Genomic DNA, 18,267 nt, shown 5'->3' on the forward strand with positions numbered 1-18,267 from the left:
AGACGCACCCCGAGGAGCGTCTTGAGACATGTCAACACTGGGGCTGACAGAGGGCCTCCAGGAGAGAGGCCCAAGCAAGATGCGCTGCCCGAGGAGCGTCTTGCCACATGTGAACAATGGGTCTGACTGAGGGCCTCCAGGAGAGAAGCCCAAGCAAGACGCGCCCCGAGGAGCGTCTTGCCACATGTCAACAATGGGTCTGACTGAGGGCCTCCAGGAGAGAAGCCCAAGCAAGACGCGCCCCGAGGAGCGTCTTGCCACATGTCAGCACTCGGTCTGACTGAGCGCCTCCAGGAGAGAGGCCCAAGCAAGACGCACCCCGAGGAGCGTCTTGACACATGTCAACACTGGGGCTGACAGAGGGCCTCCAGGAGAGAGGCCCAAGCAAGATGCGCCCCAAGGAGCGTCTTGCCACATGTAAACAATGGGTCTGACTGAGTGCCTCCAGGAGAGAAGCCCAAGCAAGACGCGCCCCGAGGAGCGTCTTGCCACATGTCAGCACTCGGTCTGACTGAGCGCCTCCAGGAGAGAGGCCCAAGCAAGACGCGCCCCGAGGAGCGTCTTGCCACATATCAACAATGGGTCTGACTGAGGGCCTCCATGAGAGAAGCCCAAGCAAGACGCGCCCCGAGGAGCGTCTTGTCACGTGTCAACACTGTGTCTGACTGAGCATCTCCAGGAGAGAGGCTCAAGCAAGACGCGCCCCGAAGAGCGTCTTGCCACATGTCACCACTGGGTCTGACTGAGCGCCTCCAGGAGAGAGGCCCAAGCAAGACGCACCCCGAGGAGCGTCTTGCCACATGTAAGCACTGGGTCTGACTGAGCGCCTCCAGGAGAGAGGCCCCAGCAAGACGCGCCCCGAGGAGCGTCTTGCCTTATGTCAGTTCTCGGTCTGACTGAGCGCCTCCAGGAGAGAGGCCCAAGCAAGACGCGCTCCGAGGAGCGTCTTGCCACATGTCAACAATGGGTCTGACTGAGGGCCTCCAGGAGAGAAGCCCAAGCAAGACGCGCCCCGAGGAGCGTCTTGCCACATGTCAACAATGGGTCTGACTGAGGGCCTCCAAGAGAGAAGCCTAAGCAAGACGCGCCCCGAGGAGCGTCTTGCCACATGTCAGCACTCGGTCTGACTGAGCGCCTCCAGGAGAGAGGCCCAAGCAAGACGCGCCCCGAGGAGCGTCTTGCCACATATCAACAATGGGTCTGACTGAGGGCCTCCATGAGAGAAGCCCAAGCAAGACGCGCCCCGAGGAGCGTCTTGTCTCGTGTCAACACTGGGTCTGACTGAGCGTCTCCAGGAGAGAGGCCCAAGCAAGACGCGCCCCGAGGAGCGTCTTGCCACATGTCACAACTGGGTCTGACTGAGCGCCTCCAGGAGAGAAGCCCAAGCAAGACGCACCCCGAGGAGCGTCTTGTCACGTGTCAACACTGGGTCTGACTGAGCATCTCCAGGAGAAAGGCTCAAGCAAGACGCGCCCCGAAGAGCGTCTTGCCACATGTCACCACTGGGTCTGACTGAGCGCCTCCAGGAGAGAGGCCCAAGCAAGACGCGCCCCGAGGAGCGTCTTGCCACATGTAAGCACTGGGTCTGACTGAGGGCCTCCAGGAGAGAGCTCCCAGCAAGACGCGCCCCGAGGAGCGTCTTGCCACATGTCAACAATGGGTCTGACTGAGGGCCTCCAAGAGAGAAGCCTAAGCAAGACGCGCCCCGAGGAGCGTCTTGCACCATGTCAACACTGGGTCTGACTGAGCACCTCCAGGAGAGAGGCCCAAGCAAGACTCGCCCCAAGGAGCGTCTTGCCACATATCAACAATGGGTCTGACTGACGGCCTCCATGAGAGAAGCCCAAGCAAAACGCGCCCCGAGGAGCGTCTTGCCACATGTCAGCACTCGGTCTGACTGAGCGCCTCCAGGAAAGAGGCCCAAGCAAGACGCGCCCCGAGGAGCGTCTTGCCACATATCAACAATGGGTCTGACTGAGGGCCTCCATGAGAGAAGCCCAAGCAAGACGCGCCCCGAGGAGCGTCTTGTCACGTGTCAACACTGGGTCTGACTGAGCGTCTCCAGGAGAGAGGCCCAAGCAAGACGCGCCCCGTGGAGCGTCTTGCCACATGTCACCACTCGGTCTGACTGAGTGCCTCCAGGAGAGAGGCCCAAGCAAGACACGCCCCGAGGAGTGTCTTGCCACATGTCAGCACTCGGTCTGAATGAGCGCCTCCAGGAGAGAGGCCCAAGCAAGACGCGCCCCGAGGAGCGTCTTGCCACATATCAACAATGGGTCTGACTGAGGGCCTCCATGAGAGAAGCCCAAGCAAGACGCGCCCCGAGGAGCGTCTTGTCACGTGTCAACACTGGGTCTGACTGAGCGTCTCCAGGAGAGAGGCCCAAGCAAGACGCGCCCTGAGGAGCTTCTTGCTACATGTCACCACTGGGTCTGACTGAGCGCCTCCAGGAGAGAGGCCCAAGCAAGACGCGCCCCGAGGAGCGTCTTGCCACATGTCAACAATGAGTCTGACTGAGGGCCTCCAGGAGAGAAGCCCAAGCAAGACGCGTCCCGAGGAGTGTCTTGCCACATGTCAGCACTCGGCCTGACTGAGCGCCTCCAGGAGAGAGGCCCAAGCAAGACGCGCCCCGAGGAGCGTCTTGCAACATATCAACACTGGGTCTGACTGAGGGCCTCCATGAGAGAAGCCCAAGCAAGACGCGCCCCGAGGAGCGTCTTGTCACGTGTCAACACTGGGTCTGACTGAGCGTCTCCAGGAGAGAGGCCCAAGCAAGACGCGCCCCGAGGAGCGTCTTGCCACATGTCACCACTGGGTCTGACTGAGCGCCTCCAGGAGAGAAGCCCAAGCAAGACGCGCCCCGAGGAGCGTCTTGCCACATGTCAACAATGAGTCTGACTGAGGGCCTCCTGGAGAGAAGCCCAAGCAAGACGCGTCCCGAGGAGTGTCTTGCCACATGTCAGCACTGGGTCTGACTGAGCGCCTCCAGGAGAGAGGCCCCAGCAAGACGCGCCCCGAGGAGCGTCTTGCCTTATGTCAGCACTCGGTCTGACTGAGCGCCTCCAGGAGAGAGGTCCAAGCAAGACGCGCCCCGAGGAACGTCTTGCCACATGACAACAATGGGTCTGACTGAGGGCCTCCAGGAGAGAAGCCCAAGCAAGACGCGCCCCGAGGAGCGTCATGCCACATGTCAGCACTCGGTCTGACTGAGCGCCTCCAGGAGAGAGGCCCAAGCAAGACGCACCCCGAGGAGCGTCTTGACACATGTCAACACTGGGGCTGACAGAGGGCCTCCAGGAGAGAGGCCCAAGCAAGATGCGCTGCCCGAGGAGCGTCTTGCCACATGTGAACAATGGGTCTGACTGAGGGCCTCCAGGAGAGAAGCCCAAGCAAGACGCGCCCCGAGGAGCGTCTTGCCACATGTCAACAATGGGTCTGACTGAGGGCCTCCAGGAGAGAAGCCCAAGCAAGACGCGCCCCGAGGAGCGTCTTGCCACATGTCAGCACTCGGTCTGACTGAGCGCCTCCAGGAGAGAGGCCCAAGCAAGACGCACCCCGAGGAGCGTCTTGACACATGTCAACACTGGGGCTGACAGAGGGCCTCCAGGAGAGAGGCCCAAGCAAGATGCGCCCCAAGGAGCGTCTTGCCACATGTAAACAATGGGTCTGACTGAGTGCCTCCAGGAGAGAAGCCCAAGCAAGACGCGCCCCGAGGAGCGTCTTGCCACATGTCAGCACTCGGTCTGACTGAGCGCCTCCAGGAGAGAGGCCCAAGCAAGACGCGCCCCGAGGAGCGTCTTGCCACATATCAACAATGGGTCTGACTGAGGGCCTCCATGAGAGAAGCCCAAGCAAGACGCGCCCCGAGGAGCGTCTTGTCACGTGTCAACACTGTGTCTGACTGAGCATCTCCAGGAGAGAGGCTCAAGCAAGACGCGCCCCGAAGAGCGTCTTGCCACATGTCACCACTGGGTCTGACTGAGCGCCTCCAGGAGAGAGGCCCAAGCAAGACGCACCCCGAGGAGCGTCTTGCCACATGTAAGCACTGGGTCTGACTGAGCGCCTCCAGGAGAGAGGCCCCAGCAAGACGCGCCCCGAGGAGCGTCTTGCCTTATGTCAGTTCTCGGTCTGACTGAGCGCCTCCAGGAGAGAGGCCCAAGCAAGACGCGCTCCGAGGAGCGTCTTGCCACATGTCAACAATGGGTCTGACTGAGGGCCTCCAGGAGAGAAGCCCAAGCAAGACGCGCCCCGAGGAGCGTCTTGCCACATGTCAACAATGGGTCTGACTGAGGGCCTCCAAGAGAGAAGCCTAAGCAAGACGCGCCCCGAGGAGCGTCTTGCCACATGTCAGCACTCGGTCTGACTGAGCGCCTCCAGGAGAGAGGCCCAAGCAAGACGCGCCCCGAGGAGCGTCTTGCCACATATCAACAATGGGTCTGACTGAGGGCCTCCATGAGAGAAGCCCAAGCAAGACGCGCCCCGAGGAGCGTCTTGTCACGTGTCAACACTGGGTCTGACTGAGCGTCTCCAGGAGAGAGGCCCAAGCAAGACGCGCCCCGAGGAGCGTCTTGCCACATGTCACAACTGGGTCTGACTGATCGCCTCCAGGAGAGAAGCCCAAGCAAGACGCGCCCCGAGGAGCGTCTTGCCACATGTCAACAATGAGTCTGACTGAGGGCCTCCAGGAGAGAAGCCCAAGCAAGACGCGTCCCGAGGAGTGTCTTGCCACATGTCAGCACTCGGTCTGACTGAACGCCTCCAGGAGAGAAGCCCCAGCAAGACGCACCCCGAGGAGCGTCTTGCCACATGTAAGCACTGGGTCTGACTGAGCGTCTCCAGGAGAGAGGCCCAAGCAAGACGCGCCTCGAGGAGCGTCTTGCCACATGTCACCACTGGGTCTGACTGAGCGCCTCCAGGAGAGAGGCCCAAGCAAGACGCGCCCCGAGGAGCGTCTTGCCACATGTAAGCACTGGGTCTGACTGAGCGGCTGCAGGAGAGAAGCCCCAGCAAGACGCGCCCCGAGGAGCGTCTTACCACATGTCAGCACTGGGTCTGACTGAGCGCCTCCAGGAGAGAGGCCCAAGCAAGACGCGCCCCGAGGAGCGTCTTGACACATGTCAACACTGGGGCTGACAGAGGGCCTCCAGGAGAGAGGCCCAAGCAAGATGCGCCCCGAGGAGCGTCTTGCCACATGTAAACAATGGGTCTGACTGAGGGCCTCCAGGAGAGAAGCACAAGCAAGACGCGCCCCGAGGAGCGTCTTGCCACATGTCAACAATGGGTCTGACTGAGGGCCTCCAGGAGAGAAGCCCAAGCAAGACGCGTCCCGAGGAGCGTCTTGCCACATGTCAGCACTCGGTCTGACTGAGCGCCTCCAGGAGAGAGGCCCAAGCAAGACGCACTCCGAGGAGCGTCTTGACACATGTCAACACTGGGGATGACAGAGGGCCTCCAGGAGAGAGGCCCAAGCAAGATGCGCCCCAAGGAGCGTCTTGCCACATGTAAACAATGGGTCTGACTGAGGGCCTCCAGGAGAGAAGCCCAAGCAAGACGCGCCCCGAGGAGCGTCTTGCCACATGTCAGCACTCGGTCTGACTGAGCGCCTCCAGGAGAGAGGCCTAAGCAAGACGCGCCCCGAGGAGCGTCTTGCCACATATCAACAATGGGTCTGACTGAGGGCCTCCATGAGAGAAGCCCAAGCAAGACGCGCCCCGAGGAGCGTCTTGTCACGTGTCAACACTGGGTCTGACTGAGCATCTCCAGGAGAAAGGCTCAAGCAAGACGCGCCCCGAAGAGCGTCTTGCCACATGTCACCACTGGGTCTGACTGAGCGCCTCCAGGAGAGAAGCCCAAGCAAGACGCGCCCCGAGGAGCGTCTTGCCACATGTCAACAATGAGTCTGACTGAGGGCCTCCAGGAGAGAAGCCCAAGCAAGACGCGTCCCGAGGAGTGTCTTGCCACATGTCAGCACTCGGTCTGACTGAACGCCTCCAGGAGAGAAGCCCCAGCAAGACGCACCCCGAGGAGCGTCTTGCCACATGTAAGCACTGGGTCTGACTGAGCGTCTCCAGGAGAGAGGCCCAAGCAAGACGCGCCTCGAGGAGCGTCTTGCCACATGTCACCACTGGGTCTGACTGAGCACCTCCAGGAGAGAGGCCCAAGCAAGACGCGCCCCGAGGAGCGTCTTGCCACATGTAAGCACTGGGTCTGACTGAGCGCCTGCAGGAGAGAAGCCCCAGCAAGACGCGCCCCGAGGAGCGTCTTACCACATGTCAGCACTGGGTCTGACTGAGCGCCTCCAGGAGAGAGGCCCAAGCAAGACGCGCCCCGAGGAGCGTCTTGACACATGTCAACACTGGGGCTGACAGAGGGCCTCCAGGAGAGAGGCCCAAGCAAGATGCGCCCCGAGGAGCGTCTTGCCACATGTAAACAATGGGTCTGACTGAGGGCCTCCAGGAGAGAAGCACAAGCAAGACGCGCCCCGAGGAGCGTCTTGCCACATGTCAACAATGGGTCTGACTGAGGGCCTCCAGGAGAGAAGCCCAAGCAAGACGCGTCCCGAGGAGCGTCTTGCCACATGTCAGCACTCGGTCTGACTGAGCGCCTCCAGGAGAGAGGCCCAAGCAAGACGCACTCCGAGGAGCGTCTTGACACATGTCAACACTGGGGATGACAGAGGGCCTCCAGGAGAGAGGCCCAAGCAAGATGCGCCCCAAGGAGCGTCTTGCCACATGTAAACAATGGGTCTGACTGAGGGCCTCCAGGAGAGAAGCCCAAGCAAGACGCGCCCCGAGGAGCGTCTTGCCACATGTCAGCACTCGGTCTGACTGAGCGCCTCCAGGAGAGAGGCCTAAGCAAGACGCGCCCCGAGGAGCGTCTTGCCACATATCAACAATGGGTCTGACTGAGGGCCTCCATGAGAGAAGCCCAAGCAAGACGCGCCCCGAGGAGCGTCTTGTCACGTGTCAACACTGGGTCTGACTGAGCATCTCCAGGAGAAAGGCTCAAGCAAGACGCGCCCCGAAGAGCGTCTTGCCACATGTCACCACTGGGTCTGACTGAGCGCCTCCAGGAGAGAGGCCCAAGCAAGACGCGCCCCGAGGAGCGTCTTGCCACATGTAAGCACTGGGTCTGACTGAGGGCCTCCAGGAGAGAGGCCCAAGCAAGACTCGCCCCGAGGAGCGTCTTGCCACATATCAACAATGGGTCTGACTGAGGGCCTCCATGAGAGAAGCCCAAGCAAGACGCACCCCGAGGAGCGTCTTGTCACGTGTCAACACTGGGTATGACTGAGCATCTCCAGGAGAAAGGCTCAAGCAAGACGGGCCCCGAAGAGCGTCTTGCCACATGTCACCACTGGGTCTGACTGAGCGCCTCCAGGAGAGAGGCCCAAGCAAGACGCGCCCCGAGGAGCGTCTTGCCACATGTAAGCACTGGGTCTGACTGAGGGCCTCCAGGAGAGAGCTCCCAGCAAGACGCGCCCCGAGGAGCGTCTTGCCTTATGTCAGCACTCGGTCTAACTGAGCGCCTCCAGGAGAGAGGCCCAAGCAAGACGCGCCCCGAGGAGCGTCTTGCCACATGTCAACAATGGGTCTGACTGAGGGCCTCCAGGAGAGAAGCCCAAGCAAGACGCGCCCCGAGGAGCGTCTTACCACATGTCAACAATGGGTCTGACTGAGGGCCTCCAAGAGAGAAGCCTAAGCAAGACGCGCCCCGAGGAGCGTCTTGCACCATGTCAACACTGGGTCTGACTGAGCACCTCCAGGAGAGAGGCCCAAGCAAGACTCGCCCCGAGGAGCGTCTTGCCACATATCAACAATGGGTCTGACTGAGGGCCTCCATGAGAGAAGCCCAAGCAAAACGCGCCCCGAGGAGCGTCTTGCCACATGTCAGCACTCGGTCTGACTGAGCGCCTCCAGGAGAGAGGCCCAAGCAAGACGCGCCCCGAGGAGCGTCTTGCCACATATCAACAATGGGTCTGACTGAGGGCCTCCATGAGAGAAGCCCAAGCAAGACGCGCCCCGAGGAGCGTCTTGTCACGTGTCAACACTGGGTCTGACTGAGCGTCTCCAGGAGAGAGGCCCAAGCAAGACGCGCCCCGTGGAGCGTCTTGCCACATGTCACCACTCGGTCTGACTGAGTGCCTCCAGGAGAGAGGCCCAAGCAAGACGCGCCCCGAGGAGTGTCTTGCCACATGTCAGCACTCGGTCTGAATGAGCGCCTCCAGGAGAGAGGCCCAAGCAAGACGCGCCCCGAGGAGCGTCTTGCCACATATCAACAATGGGTCTGACTGAGGGCCTCCATGAGAGAAGCCCAAGCAAGACGCGCCCCGAGGAGCGTCTTGTCACGTGTCAACACTGGGTCTGACTGAGCGTCTCCAGGAGAGAGGCCCAAGCAAGACGCGCCCTGAGGAGCTTCTTGCTACATGTCACCACTGGGTCTGACTGAGCGCCTCCAGGAGAGAGGCCCAAGCAAGACGCGCCCCGAGGAGCGTCTTGCCACATGTCAACAATGAGTCTGACTGAGGGCCTCCAGGAGAGAAGCCCAAGCAAGACGCGTCCCGAGGAGTGTCTTGCCACATGTCAGCACTCGGTCTGACTGAACGCCTCCAGGAGAGAAGCCCCAGCAAGACGCGCCCCGAGGAGCGTCTTGCCACATGTCAACAATGAGTCTGACTGAGGGCCTCCAGGAGAGAAGCCCAAGCAAGACGCGTCCCGAGGAGTGTCTTGCCACATGTCAGCACTCGGTCTGACTGAACGCCTCCAGGAGAGAAGCCCCAGCAAGACGCGCCCCGAGGAGCGTCTTGCCACATGTAAGCACTGGGTCTGACTGAGCGCCTCCAGGAGAGAGGCCCCAGCAAGACGCGCCCCGAGGAGCGTCTTGCCTTATGTCAGCACTCGGTCTGACTGAGCGCCTCCAGGAGAGAGTTCCAAGCAAGACGCGCCCCGAGGAACGTCTTGCCACATGACAACAATGGGTCTGACTGAGGGCCTCCAGGAGAGAAGCCCAAGCAAGACGCGCCCCGAGGAGCGTCATGCCACATGTCAGCACTCGGTCTGACTGAGCGCCTCCAGGAGAGAGAACCAAGCAAGACGCACCCCGAGGAGCGTCTTGACACATGTCAACACTGGGGCTGACAGAGGGCCTCCAGGAGAGAGGCCCAAGCAAGATGCGCTGCCCGAGGAGCGTCTTGCCACATGTGAACAATGGGTCTGACTGAGGGCCTCCAGGAGAGAAGCCCAAGCAAGACGCGCCCCGAGGAGCGTCTTGCCACATGTCAACAATGGGTCTGACTGAGGGCCTCCAGGAGAGAAGCCCAAGCAAGACGCTCCCCGAGGAGCGTCTTGCCACATGTCAGCACTCGGTCTGACTGAGCGCCTCCAGGAGAGAGGCCCAAGCAAGACGCACCCCGAGGAGCGTCTTGACACATGTCAACACTGGGGCTGACAGAGGGCCTCCAGGAGAGAGGCCCAAGCAAGATGCGCCCCAAGGAGCGTCTTGCCACATGTAAACAATGGGTCTGACTGAGTGCCTCCAGGAGAGAAGCCCAAGCAAGACGCGCCCCGAGGAGCGTCTTGCCACATGTCAGCACTCGGTCTGACTGAGCGCCTCCAGGAGAGAGGCCCAAGCAAGACGCGCCCCGAGGAGCGTCTTGCCACATATCAACAATGGGTCTGACTGAGGGCCTCCATGAGAGAAGCCCAAGCAAGACGCGCCCCGAGGAGCGTCTTGTCACGTGTCAACACTGTGTCTGACTGAGCATCTCCAGGAGAGAGGCTCAAGCAAGACGCGCCCCGAGGAGCGTCTTGCCACATGTAAGCACTGGGTCTGACTGAGCGCCTCCAGGAGAGAGGCCCCAGCAAGACGCGCCCCGAGGAGCGTCTTGCCTTATGTCAGTTCTCGGTCTGACTGAGCGCCTCCAGGAGAGAGGCCCAAGCAAGACGCGCTCCGAGGAGCGTCTTGCCACATGTCAACAATGGGTCTGACTGAGGGCCTCCAGGAGAGAAGCCCAAGCAAGACGCGCCCCGAGGAGCGTCTTGCCACATGTCAACAATGGGTCTGACTGAGGGCCTCCAAGAGAGAAGCCTAAGCAAGACGCGCCCCGAGGAGCGTCTTGCCACATGTCATTACTCGGTCTGACTGAGCGCCTCCAGGAGAGAGGCCCAAGCAAGACGCGCCCCGAGGAGCGTCTTGCCACATATCAACAATGGGTCTGACTGAGGGCCTCCATGAGAGAAGCCCAAGCAAGACGCGCCCCGAGGAGCGTCTTGTCACGTGTCAACACTGGGTCTGACTGAGCGTCTCCAGGAGAGAGGCCCAAGCAAGACGCGCCCCGAGGAGCGTCTTGCCACATGTCACAACTGGGTCTGACTGAGCGCCTCCAGGAGAGAAGCCCAAGCAAGACGCGCCCCGAGGAGCGTCTTGCCACATGTCAACAATGAGTCTGACTGAGGGCCTCCAGGAGAGAAGCCCAAGCAAGACGCGTCCCGAGGAGTGTCTTGCCACATGTCAGCACTCGGTCTGACTGAACGCCTCCAGGAGAGAAGCCCCAGCAAGACGCACCCCGAGGAGCGTCTTGCCACATGTAAGCACTGGGTCTGACTGAGCGTCTCCAGGAGAGAGGCCCAAGCAAGACGCGCCTCGAGGAGCGTCTTGCCACATGTCACCACTGGGTCTGACTGAGCGCCTCCAGGAGAGAGGCCCAAGCAAGACGCGCCCCGAGGAGCGTCTTGCCACATGTAAGCACTGGGTCTGACTGAGCGCCTGCAGGAGAGAAGCCCCAGCAAGACGCGCCCCGAGGAGCGTCTTACCACATGTCAGCACTGGGTCTGACTGAGCGCCTCCAGGAGAGAGGCCCCAGCAAGACGCGCCCCGAGGAGCGTCTTGACACATGTCAACACTGGGGCTGACAGAGGGCCTCCAGGAGAGAGGCCCAAGCAAGATGCGCCCCGAGGAGCGTCTTGCCACATGTAAACAATGGGTCTGACTGAGGGCCTCCAGGAGAGAAGCACAAGCAAGACGCGTCCCGAGGAGCGTCTTGCCACATGTCAGCACTCGGTCTGACTGAGCGCCTCCAGGAGAGAGGCCCAAGCAAGACGCACTCCGAGGAGCGTCTTGACACATGTCAACACTGGGGATGACAGAGGGCCTCCAGGAGAGAGGCCCAAGCAAGATGCGCCCCAAGGAGCGTCTTGCCACATGTAAACAATGGGTCTGACTGAGGGCCTCCAGGAGAGAAGCCCAAGCAAGACGCGCCCCGAGGAGCGTCTTGCCACATGTCAGCACTCGGTCTGACTGAGCGCCTCCAGGAGAGAGGCCCAAGCAAGACGCGCCCCGAGGAGCGTCTTGCCACATATCAACAATGGGTCTGACTGAGGGCCTCCATGAGAGAAGCCCAAGCAAGACGCGCCCTGAGGAGCGTCTTGTCACGTGTCAACACTGGGTCTGACTGAGCATCTCCAGGAGAAAGGCTCAAGCAAGACGCGCCCCGAAGAGCGTCTTGCCACATGTCACCACTGGGTCTGACTGAGCGCCTCCAGGAGAGAGGCCCAAGCAAGACGCGCCCCGAGGAGCGTCTTGCCACATGTAAGCACTGGGTCTGACTGAGGGCCTCCAGGAGAGAGCTCCCAGCAAGACGCGCCCCGAGGAGCGTCTTGCCTTATGTCAGCACTCGGTCTAACTGAGCGCCTCCAGGAGAGAGGCCCAAGCAAGACGCGCCCCGAGGAGCGTCTTGCCACATGTAAGCACTGGGTCTGACTGAGGGCCTCCAGGAGAGAGGCCCAAGCAAGACGCGCCCCGAGGAGCGTCTTGCCACATGTCAACAATGGGTCTGACTGAGGGCCTCCAAGAGAGAAGCCTAAGCAAGACGCGCCCCGAGGAGCGTCTTGCACCATGCCAACACTGGGTCTGACTGAGCACCTCCAGGAGAGAGGCCCAAGCAAGACTCGCCCCGAGGAGCGTCTTGCCACATATCAACAATGGGTCTGACTGAGGGCCTCCATGAGAGAAGCCCAAGCAAAACGCGCCCCGAGGAGCGTCTTGCCACATGTCAGCACTCGGTCTGACTGAGCGCCTCCAGGAGAGAGGCCCAAGCAAGACGCGCCCCGAGGAGCGTCTTGCCACATGTCACCACTCGGTCTGTCTGAGTGCCTCCAGGAGAGAGGCCCAAGCAAGACGCGCCCCGAGGAGTGTCTTGCCACATGTCAGCACTCGGTCTGAATGAGCGCCTCCAGGAGAGAAGCCCAAGCAAGACGCGCCCCGAGGAGCGTCTTGTCAAGTGTCAACACTGGGTCTGACTGAGCGTCTCCAGGAGAGAGGCCCAAGCAAGACGCGCCCTGAGGAGCTTCTTGCCACATGTCACCACTGGGTCTGACTGAGCGCCTCCAGGAGAGAGGCCCAAGCAAGACGCGCCCCGAGGAGCGTCTTGCCACATGTCAACAATGAGTCTGACTGAGGGCCTCCAGGAAAGAAGCCCAAGCAAGACGCGTCCCGAGGAGTGTCTTGCCACATGTCAGCACTCGGCCTGACTGAGCGCCTCCAGGAGAGAGGCCCAAGCAAGACGTGCCCCGAGGAGCGTCTTGCAACATATCAACAATGGGTCTGACTGAGGGCCTCCATGAGAGAAGCCCAAGCAAGACGCGCCCCGAGGAGCGTCTTGTCACGTGTCAACACTGGGTCTGACTGAGCGTCTCCAGGAGAGAGGCCCAAGCAAGACGCGCCCCGAGGAGCGTCTTGCCACGTGTCACCACTGGGTCTGACTGAGGGCCTCCAGGAGAGAAGCCCAAGCAAGACGCGTCCCGAGGAGTGTCTTGCCACATGTCAGCACTCGGTCTGACTGAACGCCTCCAGGAGAGAAGCCCCAGCAAGACGCGCCCCGAGGAGCGTCTTGCCACATGTAAGCACTGGGTCTGACCGAGCGCCTCCAGGAGAGAGGCCCCAGCAAGACGCGCCCCGAGGAGCGTCTTGCCTTATGTGAGCACTCGTTCTGACTGAGCGCCTCCAGGAGAGAGTTCCAAGCAAGACGCGCCCCGAGGAGCGTCTTGCCACATGACAACAATGGGTCTGACTGAGGGCCTCCAGGAGAGAAGCCCAAGCAAGACGCGCCCCGAGGAGCGTCTTGCCACATGTCAGCACTCGGTCTGACTGAGCGCCTCCAGGAGAGAGGCCCAAGCAAGACGCACCCCGAGGAGCGTCTTGCCACATATCAACAATGGGTCTGACTGAGGGCCTCCATGAGAGAAGCCCAAGCAAGACGCGCCCCGAGGAGCGTCTTGTCACGTGTCAACACTGGGTCTGACTGAGCGTCTCCAGGAGAGAGGCCCAAGCAAGACGCGCCCCGAGGAGCGTCTTGCCACATGTCACCACTTGGTCTGACTGAGTGCCTCCAGGAGAGAGGCCCAAGCAAGACGCGCCCCGAGGAGTGTCTTGCCACATGTCAGCACTCTTTCTGAATGAGCGCCTCCAGGAGAGAGGCCCAAGCAAGACGCGCCCCGAGGAGCGTCTTGCCACATATCAACAATGGGTCTGACTGAGGGCCTCCATGAGAGAAGCCCAAGCAAGACGCGCCCCGAGGAGCGTCTTTTCACGTGTCAACACTGGGTCTGACTGAGCGTCTCCAGGAGAGAGGCCCAAGCAAGACGCGCCCTGAGGAGCTTCTTGCCACATGTCACCACTGGGTCTGACTGAGCGCCTCCAGGAGAGAAGCCCAAGCAAGACGCGTCCCGAGGAGCGTCTTGCCACATGTCAGCACTCGGTCTGACTGAGCGCCTCCAGGAGAGAGGCCCAAGCAAGACGCACTCCGAGGAGCGTCTTGACACATGTCAAAACTGGGGATGACAGAGGGCCTCCAGGAGAGAGGCCCAAGCAAGATGCGCCCCAAGGAGCGTCTTGCCACATGTAAACAATGGGTCTGACTGAGGGCCTCCAGGAGAGAAGCCCAAGCAAGACGCGCCCCGAGGAGCGTCTTGCCACATGTCAGCACTCGGTCTGACTGAGCGCCTCCAGGAGAGAGGCCCAAGCAAGACGCGCCCCGAGGAGCGTCTTGCCACATATCAACAATGGGTCCGACTGAGGGCCTCCATGAGAGAAGCCCAAGCAAGACGCGCCCCGAGGAGCGTCTTGTCACGTGTCAACACTGGGTCTGACTGAGCATCTCCAGGAGAAAGGCTCAAGCAAGACGCGCCCCGAAGAGCGTCTTGCCACATGTCACCACTGGGTCTGACTGAGCGCCTCCAGGAGAGAGGCCCAAGCAAGACGCGCCCCGTGGAGCGTCTTGCCACATGTAAGCACTGGGTCTGACTGAGGGCCTCCAGGAGAGAGCTCCCAGCAAGACGCGCCCCGAGGAGCGTCTTGCCTTATGTCAGCACTCGGTCTAACTGAGCGCCTCCAGGAGAGAGGCCCAAGCAAGACGCGCCCCGAGGAGCGTCTTGCCACATGTCAACAATGGGTCTGACTGACGGCCTCCAGGAGAGAGGCCCAAGCAAGACGCGCCCCGAGGAGCGTCTTGCCACATGTCAACAATGGGTCTGACTGAGGGCCTCCAAGAGAGAAGCCTAAGCAAGACGCGCCCCGAGGAGCGTCTTGCACCATGCCAACACTGGGTCTGACTGAGCACCTCCAGGAGAGAGGCCCAAGCAAGACTCGCCCCGAGGAGCGTCTTGCCACATATCAACAATGGGTCTGACTGAGGGCCTCCATGAGAGAAGCCCAAGCAAAACGCGCCCCGAGGAGCGTCTTGCCACATGTCAGCACTCGGTCTGACTGAGCGCCTCCAGGAGAGAGGCCCAAGCAAGACGCGCCCCGAGGAGCGTCTTGCCACATATCAACAATGGGTCTGACTGAGGGCCTCCATGAGAGAAGCCCAAGCAAGACGCGCCCCGAGGAGCGTCTTGCCACATGTCACCACTCGGTCTGACTGAGTGCCTCCAGGAGAGAGGCCCAAGCAAGACGCGCCCCGAGGAGTGTCTTGCCACATGTCAGCACTCGGTCTGAATGAGCGCCTCCAGGAGAGAGGCCCAAGCAAGACGCGCCCCGAGGAGCGTCTTGCCACATATCAACAATGGGTCTGACTGAGGGCCTCCATGAGAGAAGCCCAAGCAAGACGCGCCCCGAGGAGCGTCTTGTCACGTGTCAACACTGGGTCTGACTGAGCGTCTCCAGGAGAGAGGCCCAAGCAAGACGCGCCCTGAGGAGCTTCTTGCCACATGTCACCACTGGGTCTGACTGAGCGCCTCCAGGAGAGAGGCCCAAGCAAGACGCGCCCCGAGGAGCGTCTTGCCACATGTCAACAATGAGTCTGACTGAGGGCCTCCAGGAAAGAAGCCCAAGCAAGACGCGTCCCGAGGAGTGTCTTGCCACATGTCAGCACTCGGCCTGACTGAGCGCCTCCAGGAGAGAGGCCCAAGCAAGACGTGCCCCGAGGAGCGTCTTGCAACATATCAACAATGGGTCTGACTGAGGGCCTCCATGAGAGAAGCCCAAGCAAGACGCGCCCCGAGGAGCGTCTTGTCACGTGTCAACACTGGGTCTGACTGAGCGTCTCCGGGAGAGAGGCCCAAGCAAGACGCGCCCCGAGGAGCGTCTTGCCACGTGTCACCACTGGGTCTGACTGAGGGCCTCCAGGAGAGAAGCCCAAGCAAGACGCGTCCCGAGGAGTGTCTTGCCACATGTCAGCACTCGGTCTGACTGAACGCCTCCAGGACAGAAGCCCCAGCAAGACGCGCCCCGAGGAGCGTCTTGCCACATGTAAGCACTGGGTCTGACCGAGCGCCTCCAGGAGAGAGGCCCCAGCAAGACGCGCCCCGAGGAGCGTCTTGCCTTATGTCAGCACTCGTTCTGACTGAGCGCCTCCAGGAGAGAGTTCCAAGCAAGACGCGCCCCGAGGAGCGTCTTGCCACATGACAACAATGGGTCTGACTGAGGGCCTCCAGGAGAGAAGCCCAAGCAAGACGCGCCCCGAGGAGCGTCTTGCCACATGTCAGCACTCGGTCTGACTGAGCGCCTCCAGGAGAGAGGCCCAAGCAAGACGCACCCCGAGGAGCGTCTTGCCACATATCAACAATGGGTCTGACTGAGGGCCTCCATGAGAGAAGCCCAAGCAAGACGCGCCCCGAGGAGCGTCTTGTCACGTGTCAACACTGGGTCTGACTGAGCGTCTCCAGGAGAGAGGCCCAAGCAAGACGCGCCCCGAGGAGCGTCTTGCCAAATGTCACCACTTGGTCTGACTGAGTGCCTCCAGGAGAGAGGCCCAAGCAAGACGCGCCCCGAGGAGTGTCTTGCCACATGTCAGCACTCTTTCTGAATGAGCGCCTCCAGGAGAGAGGCCCAAGCAAGACGCGCCCCGAGGAGCGTCTTGCCACATATCAACAATGGGTCTGACTGAGGGCCTCCATGAGAGAAGCCCAAGCAAGACGCGCCCCGAGGAGCGTCTTGTCACGTGTCAACACTGGGTCTGACTGAGCGTCTCCAGGAGAGAGGCCCAAGCAAGACGCGCCCTGAGGAGCTTCTTGCCACATGTCACCACTGGGTCTGACTGAGCGCCTCCAGGAGAGAGGCCCAAGCAAGACGCGCCCCGAGGAGCGTCTTGCCACATGTCAACAATGAGTCTGACTGAGGGCCTCCAGGAGAGAAGCCCAAGCAAGACGCGTCCCGAGGAGTGTCTTGCCACATGTCAGCACTCGGCCTGACTGAGCGCCTCCAGGAGAGAGGCCCAAGCAAGACGCGCCCCGAGGAGCGTCTTGCCACATATCAACAATGGGTCTGACTGAGGGCCTCCATGAGAGAAGCCCAAGCAAGACGCGCCCCGAGGAGCGTCTTGCCACATGTCAGCACTCGGTCTGACTGAGCGCCTCCAGGAGAGAGGCCCAAGCAAGACGCGCCCCGAGGAGCGTCTTGCCACATATCAGCAATGGGTCTGACTGAGGGCCTCCATGAGAGAAGCCCAAGCAAGACGCGCCCCGAGGAGCGTCTTGCCACATGTCACCACTGGGTCTGACTGAGCGCCTCCAGGAGAGAGGCCCAAGCAAGACGCGCCCCGAGGAGCGTCTTGCCACATATCAACAATGGGTCTGACTGAGGGCCTCCATGAGAGAAGCCCAAGCAAGACGCGCCCCGAGGAGCGTCTTTTCACGTGTCAACACTGGGTCTGACTGAGCGTCTCCAGGAGAGAGGCCCAAGCAAGACGCGCCCTGAGGAGCTTCTTGCCACATGTCACCACTGGGTCTGACTGAGCGCCTCCAGGAGAGAAGCCCAAGCAAGACGCGTCCCGAGGAGCGTCTTGCCACATGTCAGCACTCGGTCTGACTGAGCGCCTCCAGGAGAGAGGCCCAAGCAAGACGCACTCCGAGGAGCGTCTTGACACATGTCAAAACTGGGGATGACAGAGGGCCTCCAGGAGAGAGGCCCAAGCAAGATGCGCCCCAAGGAGCGTCTTGCCACATGTAAACAATGGGTCTGACTGAGGGCCTCCAGGAGAGAAGCCCAAGCAAGACGCGCCCCGAGGAGCGTCTTGCCACATGTCAGCACTCGGTCTGACTGAGCGCCTCCAGGAGAGAGGCCCAAGCAAGACGCGCCCCGAGGAGCGTCTTGCCACATATCAACAATGGGTCCGACTGAGGGCCTCCATGAGAGAAGCCCAAGCAAGACGCGCCCCGAGGAGCGTCTTGTCACGTGTCAACACTGGGTCTGACTGAGCATCTCCAGGAGAAAGGCTCAAGCAAGACGCGCCCCGAAGAGCGTCTTGCCACATGTCACCACTGGGTCTGACTGAGCGCCTCCAGGAGAGAGGCCCAAGCAAGACGCGCCCCGTGGAGCGTCTTGCCACATGTAAGCACTGGGTCTGACTGAGGGCCTCCAGGAGAGAGCTCCCAGCAAGACGCGCCCCGAGGAGCGTCTTGCCTTATGTCAGCACTCGGTCTAACTGAGCGCCTCCAGGAGAGAGGCCCAAGCAAGACGCGCCCCGAGGAGCGTCTTGCCACATGTCAACAATGGGTCTGACTGACGGCCTCCAGGAGAGAGGCCCAAGCAAGACGCGCCCCGAGGAGCGTCTTGCCACATGTCAACAATGGGTCTGACTGAGGGCCTCCAAGAGAGAAGCCTAAGCAAGACGCGCCCCGAGGAGCGTCTTGCACCATGCCAACACTGGGTCTGACTGAGCACCTCCAGGAGAGAGGCCCAAGCAAGACTCGCCCCGAGGAGCGTCTTGCCACATATCAACAATGGGTCTGACTGAGGGCCTCCATGAGAGAAGCCCAAGCAAAACGCGCCCCG

Source organism: Nothobranchius furzeri, chromosome 13 (genome assembly GCF_043380555.1).
Source record: "Nothobranchius furzeri strain GRZ-AD chromosome 13, NfurGRZ-RIMD1, whole genome shotgun sequence".
Lineage (NCBI taxonomy): Eukaryota > Metazoa > Chordata > Actinopteri > Cyprinodontiformes > Nothobranchiidae > Nothobranchius > Nothobranchius furzeri.